Raw genomic sequence first — 15154 nt, forward strand, 5'->3', positions numbered from 1 at the left:
CCGATTCTGTATCTCCCTCTCTCTCTGCCCCTCCCCCATTCATGCTCTGTCTCTCTCTGTCCCAAAAATAAATAAAAAAAAAAACGTTGAAAAGAAAATAAAATCTTTAAAAAATAAAATAAAGCCCAGCAACATCTTTTATTCCGAGAGACAAAGAACTTAAAACGTTACTGGGGAAATGCTTTGCATCAATCCTGCTTACTCAGTTTTTTCATTTTAGTAATTTTGTTAGTCCAGTTTTAATCCGTTTTTATAAATAAGTTCACTTCATATTTTAGAGATTTATTATGTTATTATTTATAATTCAGTCTCTGTCCCTTACATATTGGGGTCCTAGGTACTATATTTGGCGGAGGGAAACCATAGCATTATTATTCCATTGCTTCCCCTTCTTTTTTAGTTATTCGCTATCCTGCACAACACTCTCCCTCTTTTTGCTTCATCCCATTACCAAACACTCCAGCAATGTGCCTTTTACTAAGTGTCCCCATTCATTTCTCCTCTTGCTAGTCCTTCTCCCATCCCAACGTCTCTATTCCCTCTTTCTACCTACTAAGGAAACCCTCTCAATCATACCGGCTAGTGGTTGCAGAGATAAAAATACAAAGTCGGGCTCTCTAGCCTCCATAATGGGTCATAATAAATGGCCCTTAAAGTTCATCTCAGGAAAGGTATAATCTTTGGGTCTACGCCAACGCCCTGGCTAGCAAATGGCTTCCCGGGATCTATGCTTCACTTAAAACCTACTGCTTCAGGTTATACCATGTGATGGAACCTCAGTTTATTCTTTGACCTTTAGTTGCTTGCTGGTCTGTCTCTGCTTAGATCCCAGCTCCTGTCTGTTCACTCCTCCATTGCCAAGTGCTGCCTAGCTGCACACCACCTACCCAGTTCCATACCATTTCCCCACTTATTGAACTTTGCCCAACCCTTGTCAGTTTCCTTGACTAGTTCTTTTTTCTTTCTTCTTTAAATGTTTATTTCTTTTTGAGAGAGAGTGGGAGAGAGGCAGAGACAGAGGGGGACAAGGGATCTGAAGCAGGCTCCGTGTTGACAGCAGAGATCCTGATGGGGGGCTCGAACTCACGAACCGTGGGATCATGACCTGAGCTGAAGTCGGATGCTTAACCAACTGAGCCACCCAGGTGCCCCTCCTTGACTATTTCTATGCCCAGCTGGGACTTTGACTTCTCCAAAGAGAGCTCTTTAAAACTCCAATGTAGCGGCATGTGTCTGGCTCAGTTGGAAGAGCATGGGACTCTTGATCTTGGGGTTGTGAGTTCAAGCCCCACATTGGGTGTAGAGGTTACTAAAAAAAAAAAAAAAATACACTTTAAAAAAATAATAAAACTCCAATTCATCAAACTACACATTGTGCTAAATTCTTCACATCTGCTATCTTGCTTCATGCTTACAACCATATGAGATAAGAATTACCCCCCTCACCTTCAGCCCATGACCATGCATTCCATTGTACAGGAAACAGTGAGAACGTCAACATGCATTTCCTCAATTTCCCTCTCTGCCACCTCAAAATCTCTCTGGATCCTCAAGTGCTTTACTTCTTTGACTCCCATCATGAAAACCGTCAAATAGGCAGAGACAGAAATAGAGGGGCATCTGAGAGATAAACATGTTAATCCATGTTCTCAAGGAGCACAGACCTTAGTCAATTCCATGAAGATCAACAAGAACTTTGAAAAGGAAGTATGAAGAGCCTGCCAAGAAGTTTCAGAAAGCTGTCTTCCGAAAGATGTTGACATCAGAAGACCAGGAGCTCAATGACGTTTGTGGGGCTAAGAGCATAGCATTTCTTGTGGGGCAGCGTACTGACCTCTAAAAACACTCTTCTCTCTCACATGGGGTCTGCCAATGTGTAGTCTTGGACTCTTCAGCCTTTTCAAGGCGCCACTCACCTTCTGCTCCCTGTCTTTTCTACCTGTCAAGGTTATTCACTCATATGGCTTTGGTTTTAAAAAAATTTTTTTTTTCAACGTTTATTTATTTTTGGGACAGAGAGAGACAGAGCATGAACGGGGGAGGGGCAGAAAGAGAGGGAGACACAGAATTGGAAACAGGCTCCAGGCTCTGAGCCATCAGCCCAGAGCCTGATGCGGGGCTCGAACTCACGGACCGCGAGATCGTGACCTGGCTGAAGTCGGACGCTTAACCGACTGCGCCACCCAGGCGCCCCATATGGCTTTGGTTTTATCTCTGCAACCCCCATTTCTACTTGAATCCTCCCTGATGAGTTTTAAAATAATGACTCCAAATGTCCCAGTCTCCCACCATAACCGAGGGCCTCAGCCTGCCTTAGCTTTGAGGAAAGCTAATACCACCCTTCTGTACATTCTATCATTTTGGCCACTATCTGAGATGAAGCCTCCTCTGACCATCTATCCTCTCTCTTCCTTTCGTCTCCACACCGCTCTGTGCTTTCTCACCCACCCAAACCCCCACTGCACCTCTCCCTCCCAAACCTTTCTATTTGGCCCTAGACAATTCTCAAAGATAGGCAAACTCTTCTACGGAAATTCTCCCATTTTGTGACCTTAAATGAAACATGGTTCCCCCCTCAACGCACCACTTCCCCTGCATTTCCATATATCACAGGACCTAGAGAGAGGGTTGGCATTTTCCTACTATTTCATCACTACTTCCAGGCCATAACTCTTCCAACATTGCTTCCTTGAGGTTCATCCCATCTATTCGTTTTCTCTTCTTCATTGTGGTCATCTAACAACCTACGGGTTAGTCAGTCTCTCTCCCTCTCTTTCTCTCTGTCATTCGCCGAATGTTGCCACTTGATTCTCTAACAAATCGGCCATCGTCCCAGACATCTTCAGTGTTCCTATCAACAAGAATCCATCTTGGGCACCTAATGTCTGGGTAGAGGAGTCTAAGAAAGCAGCATTTGAACGGCCTCAGCTGAATGAAACTTGTAGTTTTCTGGTGGTTTCTCAATATGAAATGGCTGCATTTGAACAGAAACTCAGCCTTGTGAGGTCCACGATAGAGTGTACGATGATGGCAGGTGAGTAGAGTTTCAATAGATTTGAAATATTCCCAGCAGCAGACTTGGTCTCCAAGTATCTGAGATGGGGAGACTTCTAGGAAAGAGCATTTAAGCCAGAGTTGCAACAGACTGAGTCTAGGCTTATCTGGCTTGGTGGCGCTGTATTCACATCAATTCTATTACAAAGATACTGTCCTCTTTTTTTTTTTTTTTTTTTTTTAATTTTTTTTTTGACCAGGAGGCTTTTTTTTTTTTTTATTTTTTTTTTAACGTTTTTATTTATTTTTGAGACAGAGAGAGACAGAGCATGAACGGGGGAGGGTCAGAGAGAGAGGGAGATACAGAATCGGAAGCAGGCTCCAGGCTCTGAGCCATCAGCCCAGAGCCTGACGCGGGGCTCGAACTCACGGACAGCGAGATCGTGACCTGGCTGAAGTCGGACCTTTAACCGACTGCGCCACCCAGGCGCCCCAAGATACTGTCCTCTTAAAGTTTCATGACGTTGATAAGTAAAAAATATTATTTCAACAAATATTTCCTGAGAACCTACCATGCGGTAGGTACTGTCGCAGGAGCCGAGTAAAGAAAAAAATAATAATAATCCCTTACCCCATTGCTTAAATCAGCTCATAAAGATTTAACACAAATAATTCATATGTCAAGTTAAAAAAATGATACTTCAGAGGGTTGTTGTGTGTTTTAAATGAGATGATTCATATCATGCTAATAGCTCAATAAATGGTGAGTAAATGGTAAAGGGGTGGGGCTACTAAGAACTCCTCTGCACCTCCCAAGTGTAACCACCAGGTGTCAGCCTCCCCTAGCTAAACCCTACTAGGCCAAGGGTGACCAGGTTGTCTAACCTCTCCAAACACCAGAGGAAGAAGCAAAGGACCTTGGTGAGACTATTCGCCCCTCCCTGAGTCTTGATCAGAGCTACTTAGGTGCGGACAACTCTTACTACCAATATTAGGTGAGAACATGTGTGCCTACAGAGTGAACTCACGCTCTAGCATCCTGCCCGGTCCTTAGTCACCACAATTTGGAAATGACCAAGATCCAGTCAGGGAGAAGCAGATAAGGGACATTCAGGAGCAAAGCAAAGCAGATTCAGGAAAAGGGCAGGGAGAGAAGGAAGTAGGAGGTAGAAAGAAGACACTGAGAGAGAGAGAAAGATAAAACTTTCTTAGTCACCTCTCCACCAGGGCCTCACCCAAAGCTTTGCAAAAGCCCTCCCATTTAAGGCACCAGCAACCTGAAACCCCCACCTCCCAGGCTCCTGCCACACGTCAAATCCCTTTTTAATCCTTGTAATCCCGCTGATTCTCTAGCTGGCTTTCTCCTGGATATATTTCAGAGAGGGGTTTTAGAGTCCCTGGCAAAGAACTCCTCATTCTTTTTTAGCTCATGTAATTTCTACTTTGTATCTGAGCTGCCATATTTTCCAGACTCCTCATTAGAAGCTATATTTCCATTTTTTGAAAGATGCCTTTTTCCCCCCTTACAATAGCCCCTTTGACTTTGCCAACTAACCAAGCAGCATATTTTATTTCCCAAGTGCCTAGTATTTTTGATCATTGGCATACATTTTTTTTTTCAGGTTTCCAATACGGTATGTTTAAAATAGTCCACAGGCTTCCCGTGGGTTATTGACTTTTTGAATGTTAGTCTTAATTTTTCCTAATGTCTTGTAACATGCAGCATACCCAAACAGGAACGGGCCTTGTTCAGACACCATCCTGAAGTAGAACTATTGACTTGGTGTGCTCTCTCTGGACAGAAATCTAGCTGCAACTGTTATTTAGGCCCAACCACCAGTTAAGAGCTCTTTCCTTAACATAGAAAGAGAGCTTCACTCAGGAATTTCTAAAGAAAACCCAAAGAATTAATTGAGAAAATGGAGCCTACACTCTAGAAAGGACAAAATAATAAAAAGTAGAGCATACTGCAATTAACATAGAAGCCAACCTTGTGAACTACCACGAATCCCTTCTCTCCCTTAGCAGACTGTGGCGAAGGGAAGTGAATCGATTTCTAGGACAACATAGGGTTCTAGGAACTAATCTAATATAGCCAGTTACCTAAAAGATCCGAACTTAGACTTCTCCAAATCATGATCGATCCAGGTCAATGCCACATTACGCGAGAGAGGCCTGAGTCTTTGCATTCACCCAAGGCCACGGCTGCTACTGTTTCTATCCATTGTCAACAGAGAAATAGCCTTATCATGGAAATGGCTCTTCCATGGTGACATTACACATTTCCACACAGGCAAAGGCTTGAACTATCTCTGAGTTTTGGCAGAATGCCTTGTGATCCTCCTGAAACACAAGAGCACTGGAGTTCCGTAAGGAACTACTATGAGGTCATCTCCCACTCATCTCCCTATCTTCCCTGGGAGGCTGTCATGAGACCGTTTCTCATCACCTCCCCAGTTCTGACAGCATAGGAAGCTTTCTGTCCTGTGTCTTCAGAATAGAGCTGCAGACTATAAAACCCCTCAGTGGCAGCCCAGAATGGGCTCCTTAGCAATGTTGAAACACTGTTGTTTCAGGGTTGTCCTTTTTAGTGTGTGGAACAAGGATCTTGGGGAGCAGGCACCTTAGGCTTTTTCTTCTTTTTGCTATCTGCTTAAGTAATAAAATGTCTAAGTCTAGAAGTCGCTCACTGTATCTTTCCCAGCCAAATCACTCAGGCCTTGGCCTTGACTTGTCTCACGTGTAAGCTTGACAAGCCTTGAGCCACTCCACACAACCAAGCTGTGATTGCATCCGAAGCACGATGGGTTGAGGCTACAGCTGATTCCATTGACAAGGTCTCCATCCTTCTACCTACTGGAGGCTGTTGCCGTTTCTGACACTAAGTGAGGGGCCTAGAAACCGATTGGTTCCTCTTCTTTTTAAATGTTGCAAACGCAAACGTAAGGACATCCCACAAAGCAATTTGCCTGGGCTCTTCAAAAAAGTCCATGTCCGGAAAGGCACAAAAAAAGGCTGCGGAGCTTTACTGAATGAAGTGACAACTATATATAATCTGTGACACTTCAGTGGATTCTAGATGCAGTTCTAAACACTTCTAAAGCCCATTATTACAATAATTAGAGATATTTGAATCTGGATTATAAATCAGACAATAACATGGTAACAAATGTTAAAACGTCCTGAGCGGGATCATTGTATTGTGGTTGGGTAGAAGAATCCTTTTCCTTTAGGAAATGGACGCTGAACTATTCAGGGATTACATGCGATTTACTCTCAAATGATTCAGGGAAAAAGTGGATATTTACACATGGAGAGATAAAGCAAATGTGGCAACCTGCTAACAATTGATAAAGGGTGGGGCGCCTGGGTGGCTCGCTCGGTTGAGCATTCCACTTGGGCTCCAGTCATGACCTCACCCCGTGTCAGGCTTGCTGCTGTCAGGGCAGACCCCACTTCGGATCTTCTGTTCCCCTCCCTCTGCCCCTCCCCTGCTCACGCTGTGTCTCTCTCTGTCTCTCAAAAATGAATAAACGTTAAAAAAAATTTTTTTAATTAAAAAAACAAACAGTGAACTTTAAAAAATTGTGCAGTGAATTCAGTCGGTGGCTTTATGAGCATTTTGTCATATTTGTTTGATCACGTATCTGTCCATCCCTCCATCCATAATTGAATTCATCATATTCTGGTATGTATTTCCAAGTAAATTAAAAACATCTTTAAACTTCACCTCTAGGGGCGCCTGGGTGGCTCAGTCGGTTAAGGGTCCGACTTCGGCTTAGGTCATGATCTCGTGGCTCGTGAGTTCGAGCCCCACGTAGGGCTCTGTGCTGACAGCTCAGAGCCTGGAGCCTGCTTCCGATTCTGTGTCTCCCTCTCTCTCTGACCCTTCCCCCCGTTCAAGCTCTCTCTCTGTCTCAAAAATAAATAAATGTTAAAAAATAAAATAAAATAAAAATAAACTTCACCTCTAAACACTTCGGCATACATATCGTCTACAAGAGTTAAACATTCGCTTACAAATTTTTAAGGTAAAATGTATACACAGGACTATCTATTCAGAGTTCTAACAAATGCATACACACTTGTGTAATGTAAACCTCTGTAAAAATATAGAACATTACCACCCCCCCTTTAAAAGTTCCCTATTTCCCCTCCAGTTCAACCCCTGCTCCCACTTCCACCTGGTAACCACTGTTTTGATTTTTTTTCCATGATAGATTAGTTTTGTCTCTTCTAGATACAGTATGTACTCTTTTGGGGGACAATTGCTTTGACTCAGCATAATGTTTCTGAGATTAATACAGGTTGTTGCCTCTATCATTAGTTTGTTCCTTTTTTTTTTAACGTTTATTTATTTTTGAGACGGGGAGAGACAGAGCATGAACGGGGGACAGTCAGAGAGAGAGGGAGACACAGAATCTGAAACAGGCTCCAGGCTCTGAGCTGTCAGCACAGAGCCCGACACGGGGCTCGAACTCACGGACCGCGAGATCGTGACCTGAGCCGAAGTCGGACGCTCAACCGACTGAGCCACCCAGGCGCCCCTAGTTTGTTCCTTTTTATTGCTGAGTAAAATTCCATTGTATGAATATGCCACGGTTTGCTTATCCATTTTTCTGGTGTCTTTTCAGTTTGGGGCTATTATGAATAAGGCTGCTATGAACATTCTTGTCGAGTTTTTTTTGTGGACATGTATTTTCATCTCTCTTGGGTTCTTATTGTTTTAATCTGCATGTCTCTGATTACTAGTGAAATTGAACATAATTTCCTATGAGGCATGTTTTATTGTATATATTATCTACTTCTATCTTTAGTTAATTTTTCTATTAAGCTGTTTGTCTTTAATCTGCTTTTCTTTAAGAAGCAGCTCTTTTTATTCTGCATGCTCATCGCATATCTCTTACATGATGTAAATATCTTGTCTCTTCTCTTTGTTTGTGGTGTTTATTCTTCTGCAGAGGTTTTCATTTTGAACACAGTCAAATTTACTCATTGTTTTGTTTTACAGTCATACTTTATGCACCCTATCCAGGACAGTGATCTTCGGTCTAGGGTACATATTCCCTGAAGGTATGTGAAGACTTTTAAGGTGTTTACAAGTATGGACAGCTTTGAAGATCCTCCATTTTCATATCTATTCTTTCCTAAAAGTGAAATATTTCTTTTTTAAAATTTTTTTAACGTTTATTTATTATTGAGAGACACAGAGAGACAGAGTGCGAGCAAAGGAGGGGCAGAGAGAGAGGGAGACACAGAATCCGAAGCAGGCTCCAGGCTCAGAGCTGTCAGCACAGAGCCTGACACGGGGCTCGAACTCACAAACTGAGAATTCATGACCTGAGCCGAAGTCGGACGCTTAACCGACTGAGCCACCCAGGCGCCCCAAAAGTGAAATATTTCAGAATGCCTGCGTGGTGGCTTCATTCTGGGTCTCCTTTTCCACCTTTCCTTTCACAAATGCCTGTATCCCTTTTCCCCAGTCTGAATCTTAGTATTGTTCATTCCGCTAAGTATGAAACCTCTGGTGAGCCAAACAAGGGAGCAAATCAATACATTGGTGTTAAAAGTGTACATACTGGTAGAACTAGAGTGCGTTATCCAAATGAAATAAGCCAGAGAAAGACAAATATCACATGATTTCACTCCTATTTGGAATTTAAGAAACACAACAGAGGAACACGGGGGAAAGTAAGGAAAAATAAGATAAAAATAGGGAGACAAACCATAAGAGAGTCTTAAATACAGAGAACAAGCTGAGGGTTGCTGGAAGGAGGTGGGTGAGGGATGGGATGGGCCACATGGGTGATGGGCATTGAGGAGAGCACTTGTTGGGATGAGCACTGAGGGTTATAGGTAAGTGATGAATCTCTAAATTCTATTCCTGAAATCATGATTACACTATATGTTAACTAACTTGGATTTAAATTTTTAAAAAAGAAGAAAAACGTTTGAAGTGTACATACTGTACATTAAATTATAGAACAGGGAAAATGAATTCCCAGAGAAAACAATCAGAATAGTGGTCGCTTCCGGGGTGAGAATGAAGATTGTTTCAAACGAAAGAACACGAGGGTAAATAACATGCATGTTAAAGTTTTCGGGAGTGAAGTGTACTAATGTCTGAAACTTACTTTAAGATGCATAAACACATACGATGCGTTGATGTGTGGTATAGGGGCCCAGAGCAGGCTGCCCCAAGATGGGCCACTTTGGCATAAAGATTATTTCAAGTTAAAAGTAACCAAAATCCAGGAGAAGCAGGAAAAGCTCTCTGCCTCCACCAAAACTGCCTAATTTTACATTGGAAAGGGGAGCCTCTACCAGGAAAAGAGCTATCAACAGAGACTCCCCTTTACCTAAGCAACTTACCTGCATAATAGAATGACCTTGTTTTTCCAAACATCTCCTTTCACCTTCCTGCTAATGGCCTTCTCCCCTTTGTATCTTCAGCCCCTACCCTCTCCTTAGTTCACGTAAGCTTCATGTCACCCCACTGTCTTTGGAATCTCTGTCGAGTGTAGATTTACCATATGTACGTCTATTCAGTTTGGTTTTCTCCTGTCAATCTGTCTCATGACAATTTGATTCTAAGTCCACTTAGAAAGACTAGAGGGCAGAGTAAGGTCTTCCTCCCTGACAATGGATAGAGGGACAGGTAGATGGAAAAGGGTATTAAAGGGAACATAGTAAAATACTAATTGTAGAATCCAGGTGTCAAGGATATGGACATGTGTGTACAATTCAATCAATTTCTCTACCTGTTTAAAACCTACTGATGCTGAGGAAGCCTCTGCTAGTCAAACTCTTGCGTCTTTTTGTGCTTCTGAGAGACAGGTCCATGAGAAGAAAGCAATGAGAGCTTTGGTAAGAAATCCTGAAGCTGGCAGTGCCTTATTTCATCCCGGCAGCAAATTCATGGCAAGACTCAGCTTCATCTATCTTAGAATTCGAATTCAGAAATGAGATAGTTGTTACAAGGAATGCATTACCACGTTTTTATTTGAATTGAAAAGCAAAAGTCTGACTTTTTAAAACAAAATAAGTATTTGACTTTTGTTGTTGATGAGTAGGACTGACTGCCAGTTAGATTATACAGTGGGGCATTTTCCATAAACTGAATAAACTCACATCAGCAGCTCCAAAAACTTTTGATGAAAATATATTCAAGGGACAAGATAAAATAGAAGCATTTATTTTAAAATATTATATTGGCAAATATTCAAATTAACAGTATTTTTTATTTTCCCAACCCTTTCTGAGTATATCAGATTAAATAAGTTACCCCTCAATGAAAAAGTAAAGAAGTATAATTACTAGTCATCTAAAAAGCCTTTTGGGTATCATTCCTAGAAGCTGAGAAAGTGAATGACTCCAGTGAATGAGTAACAAATCCTTTTGCCAGTCAGGTGGTTTCCAATCTTTTGCTTTCAACAAATTTGAAGGAAAATCTAATCCGGTAGCCAGACAATAGATCATAAAATGACATTTCTGATGGATTGCCATGTGAGTTTTGGCAAAGAACTCAGAAAGAGTTCAGATAATTAAACAACAATGTTATTACAATACTATTTATATTTTCATATTCTTATATGTGTGAGCAAATTTCTCAGTGCACATATCCAATCAGATAAAAACAGAAATAGAATTGAACCTAAACTCTCATTCCAGCAACAGGGTGTATCCATCCCTCCATACACGGGAGGGGGAAAATATCCAGCTCATTCAAGGATGCATTTCTAATAACATTTGACTTTTTAAGTTTTCCATTCACTTATCAATGTATAAAATATTTATGTTTTGAGCAATTTTATACCAATTTATGAATAACTCAATCTAGAGAAATGTTTTAATAGCTAAAAATATGTCGATAGGACATTTCCTTAAAAAAATGTTTTATATTCACTGTTCTGCTGCAAAGAAATATGATAGGGTGATCAATAAAAGACTTTAAAGTATAAAATATATCACATTAAGATAAAATTCTATGGTGGAAGTGGAATGGATAAATGAATTAAAGACAAAAATAGATATAAATTTTCTGGCTCCTACAGAAGAGCTTTTTCCTTTAATTTTCAAGTGGATGACAGTGGGTACCAAATCACTATGGTATTTAAAATTCAGTTAAACTAATGATAGATTTGGTTTTTATACCAACATTTATAATACATTGGAGGGGCACCTGGCTGGCTCAGTCAGTGGAGTGTGAGGCTCTTGATCTCAGGGATGTGAGTTCAAGCCCCACGTTGGGTATAGAAATTCCTTTAAAAAATGCAATCTTTGGGGTGCCTGGGTGGCTCAGTCGGTTAAGCGTCCGACTTCAGCTCAGGTCACGATCTCGCGGTCCGTGAGTTCGAGCCCCGCGTCAGGCTCTGGGCTGATGGCTCAGAGCCTGGAGCCTGCTTCCGATTCTGTGTCTCCCTCTCTCTGCCCCTCCCCCATTCATGCTCTGTCTCTCTCTGTCTCAAAAATAAATAAAAAAAAATGCAATCTTTATAATATACTGGAAATTACATCCTTTGTAATTATTTTAACTTATAATGAAAACCTTTTTATGTCACATGAAACATGTGAAAGTGGATCCATAATTTTTCAAAATTCTTCTAGAGACATAAGAGCAAAAAGCATGAACACCACTAGTCTAAGAAATCATTTTCTACCCTATGATGAAATTGTACTCTCTTGTATTTTCTTTAAAAATGTTGAAGTTTTGCCTTTCACATTTCTATCTGAAATCAACCTGGAATTGATTTCCCCAAAACATAGCCCAGATAGACACAGCACCAGAATGAGCTGGAGACTGTGGGGAAGCTTTACATTTCCCCAAAACATAACCTAGTTTTACTGACTCTGAATCACACAGCCACCAGAGAGGGGGGGGGGTGTCCAAGAATGAGTAGCATCACAAAGGTGATTCTGGTGATTCTGGTGATTCTGGTGATTCTGGGTCACCATCAGGTTTGGGAACCACTGCCTTATATGATAGAGGCCAAATGATCGAATGTGCCACGCAAGGTTTTATGGACTAGATCGTACCCTCCTCCAAATTCACATTGAAATCCCAATCCACAGTACCTCAGAATGTGACTGCAGTTGCAGATAAGGCCTTTGAAGAGGTAATTAAGTTAAAATGAGGTGATGAGGGTGTGCCCTAATCCAATATGACAGCTGTCTTCATCAAGGAGAGGAGATTAGGATACGGACACAACAAGAGGAAAGACCACGTAAATTTAGACACACAGAGAAGACAGCCATCTGCAAGCCAAGAGGACAGACCTCGAAAGAACGGTGACCCTGCCAACACCTTGATCTCAGACTTGCAGCCTCCAGAACCATGAGAAAATAAATTTCTGGTGTGTGAGTCACCCAGTCTGTGGTATTTTGTTGTGGCAGCTAAAGTAGACTAATACACAAGGATTTCATCTGGGCCCTGACTACCTCTCTAGAGCCTCAGCTCTCTGTCAGGCTCCATCCATCCCCATATCACCACCTACCCACACCTCCGCCTTACTAGTTTTGAGACCTTGGACTGCCTAACCTTTCTGTCCCCAGTTTTCTTACCTGTAAAATGGGGATAATAACATTACCTTCCTAGAGTTGCATGATGATTAAATGTGGTCATCTGTGTAACGCATTTAACACAGTGTGAACATAAAAAACACTCAATAAATACTAGCAGGTACGGTCTGGCCATAAGGCATTAACTGCCATTCTCCAACTACACGCTGTTTTGCTCCACTTCCATGAGTTAGCACATGCTACCATGTCTGATTAGAATGACTTTCTCCCACTGTGTCACCTAGCTAACTCTCGGTTGTCCTTCAAGACTGAAGTCCCGTGTAGAGCCAGCTCTCATCCACTCTCCGCCATCTGAAGCTCTTCTCTAGACTCCCACATCTCCCAGTGCTTGCCTCTACCAAGTGAGAAGCCATCGCAGGGTTTAAGGTGGAGGAGTGACCTGATCTGGCTCGAGTACCTACCATATACCAGGCACCATCTCAGGTTCTGAGTCAAGACAAGAATGAAAATAACAAAGAACACTTAGCTTATAGGGTTACTGAGAGGATTATGAGAGACAAACTAAGCCAAGCACTTAAGACAGTGCCTGGCATATGGTAAACACTCAGTAAATGCTAACAATTATTATCTATGTATATTCAGGACACTTCCTTGCATCTGTTGACATCTGTAGCCTTTTGTTCATAGTCTTCCTCCCTAAACACAAATCCCACAACCATCCTGGACGACGATCCCTCCAACATGCTAGCCTCTCTCCTGGACCTCAACTCCAGTAACATGTATCTCCACCCTACTCCAGACACACAATGACAACATCCTGACCTTGATATTGTTGTTGGGTTTTTGCAGAGCGAATACACTGTGTATAACCATAGGAATAGATTCGTATATAGAAAGCCCAGGTGGAATTTTCCATTAGCTTAAGTTGAGAGCGCACTCTTCTATCTCTACCACAAACAGGCAAGTCACTTCTGAATGACTGAGTCCTGGAAGATAAAGGCAAAGGAAAAAAGGGAGGGCTGGCTGGAGATGCAAGTTTTGCTGGCGCGAGATAAGGCCAGGCGTCTCTATGACTGCTCAAAGACAGGAAATTACAGCCACAGTCTTTCTGGCAGCAAGGAGGCGGTGAGAGGCTAGCGACCCGGTCACCCGAGCAAAAGTCAGAAGACTGCAGGGCAGGTGCTGCTGATAGACACTGTTCAGCACGATTGACCTTCACAGAGGCTGTTCTGTGATGAGTCAAGGGTAATCCTATGCAGGTGTGTACCCCTGCCTGCCAGAAGAAGGTACATGAAACTGATGGCTCCGAGGGTAATGCCCGCACGTCAGGGCTCAGCCCACCTTCCTTCACTCAGAACAACTCTGTTCTTTATTTAGTTGGGCTTTCACTTAAACTGCCTTTGCAAAAAAGTGTTATAGTGCTAAACCTTGGCTGTTCTTCTCCGCAGATAACTACACATTTTACTTTCCCCAGAATCCAGCTGCCATTGAGGTGTGTGGTGGCTACTCTCAAAATTTGTCTCTGCTTACCGCATCTCATTGCTTTCAGCCTCTAAGGACTCATCCTTTTTCCTACTTAGGGCTAATGCCACTACTCATGCTTGATTCCATCTCCTTTTCATTTCTGCTGAGGATTTATGCCATCAATTTTCCTTTCTCCGTATTAAATTGCTGTTTGGGATACTTGGCAATTGTTGAACATTGGCAGTTTCACAGGGTTCATGCTAATATACCTTTGTTCTTTCCCTAAATGTTCCTTCTTCTCAACCAAAAATAATTACAACAAAACATCAACCTCTCTATAGATTGTGTTTTTCGTTTTTTTTAATGTTTTTTAAGGTTTTAATGTTTATTTTATTTTTGAGAGAGAGAGACAGAGACAGAGTGCAAGAGAGAGAGAGGGACACACAGAATTGGAAACAGTCTCCAGGCTCTGAGCTGTCAGCACAGAGCCTGACACAGGGGGTCGAATTCACACGCCCGAGCCATGAGATCATTACTTGAGCCAAAGTCAGCCCTCAACCAACTGAGCCACCCAGGCACCCCAATGTTTATTTATTTATTTATTTATTTTTAAAATTTTTTTTTCAACGTTTTTTTATTTATTTTTGGGACAGAGAGAGACAGAGCATGAACGGGGGAGGGGCAGAGAGAGAGAGAGACACAGAATCGGAAACAGGCTCCAGGCTCTGAGCCATCAGCCCAGAGCCCGACGCGGGGCTTGAACTCACGGACCGCGAGATCGTGACCTGGCTGAAGTCGGACGCTTAACCGACTGCGCCACCCAGGCGCCCCTGTTTATTTATTTTTGACAGAGAGGGAGAATGAGGGCAAGTGGGGAGGGGCAGAGAGAGAGGGAGACAGGATCCGAAGTGGGCTCTGTGCTGACAGCAGAGAGCCCAATGTGGGGCTTGAACTCATGAACTGTGAGATCATGATCTGAGCAGAAGTCGGACACTTAACCAACTGAGCCACCCAGGCACCCCTAGATTGTGTTTCTCTAACTTCACACCTCTATGTGTCCCTTTGTATAAAACCTAAATACCATACTCCAGATGTATCTGCCTTTGCTATTCATATCTCCCAACTGACAATTCACCTAAGGGTCTGGCATGTTTATGAAATTTTTATTCACTCATTC

General features: G+C 42.3%; 1 long non-coding RNA gene across 1 annotated transcript in view; it reads left to right on the top strand.

The window, feature by feature from the left end:
- Positions 1-13444, top strand: part of LOC123595004 — a 71613-nt gene extending 58169 nt beyond the window's left edge. Inside the window, exons 3-4 of the long non-coding RNA XR_006710976.1 lie at positions 8006-8067; positions 12163-13444. This is a non-coding gene — a long non-coding RNA (uncharacterized LOC123595004). The remainder of the gene's footprint in view (positions 1-8005; positions 8068-12162) is intronic.
- Positions 13445-15154: the final 1710 nt, after the last annotated feature.

This window comes from Leopardus geoffroyi, chromosome X (genome assembly GCF_018350155.1).
Source record: "Leopardus geoffroyi isolate Oge1 chromosome X, O.geoffroyi_Oge1_pat1.0, whole genome shotgun sequence".
Classification (NCBI taxonomy): domain Eukaryota; kingdom Metazoa; phylum Chordata; class Mammalia; order Carnivora; family Felidae; genus Leopardus; species Leopardus geoffroyi.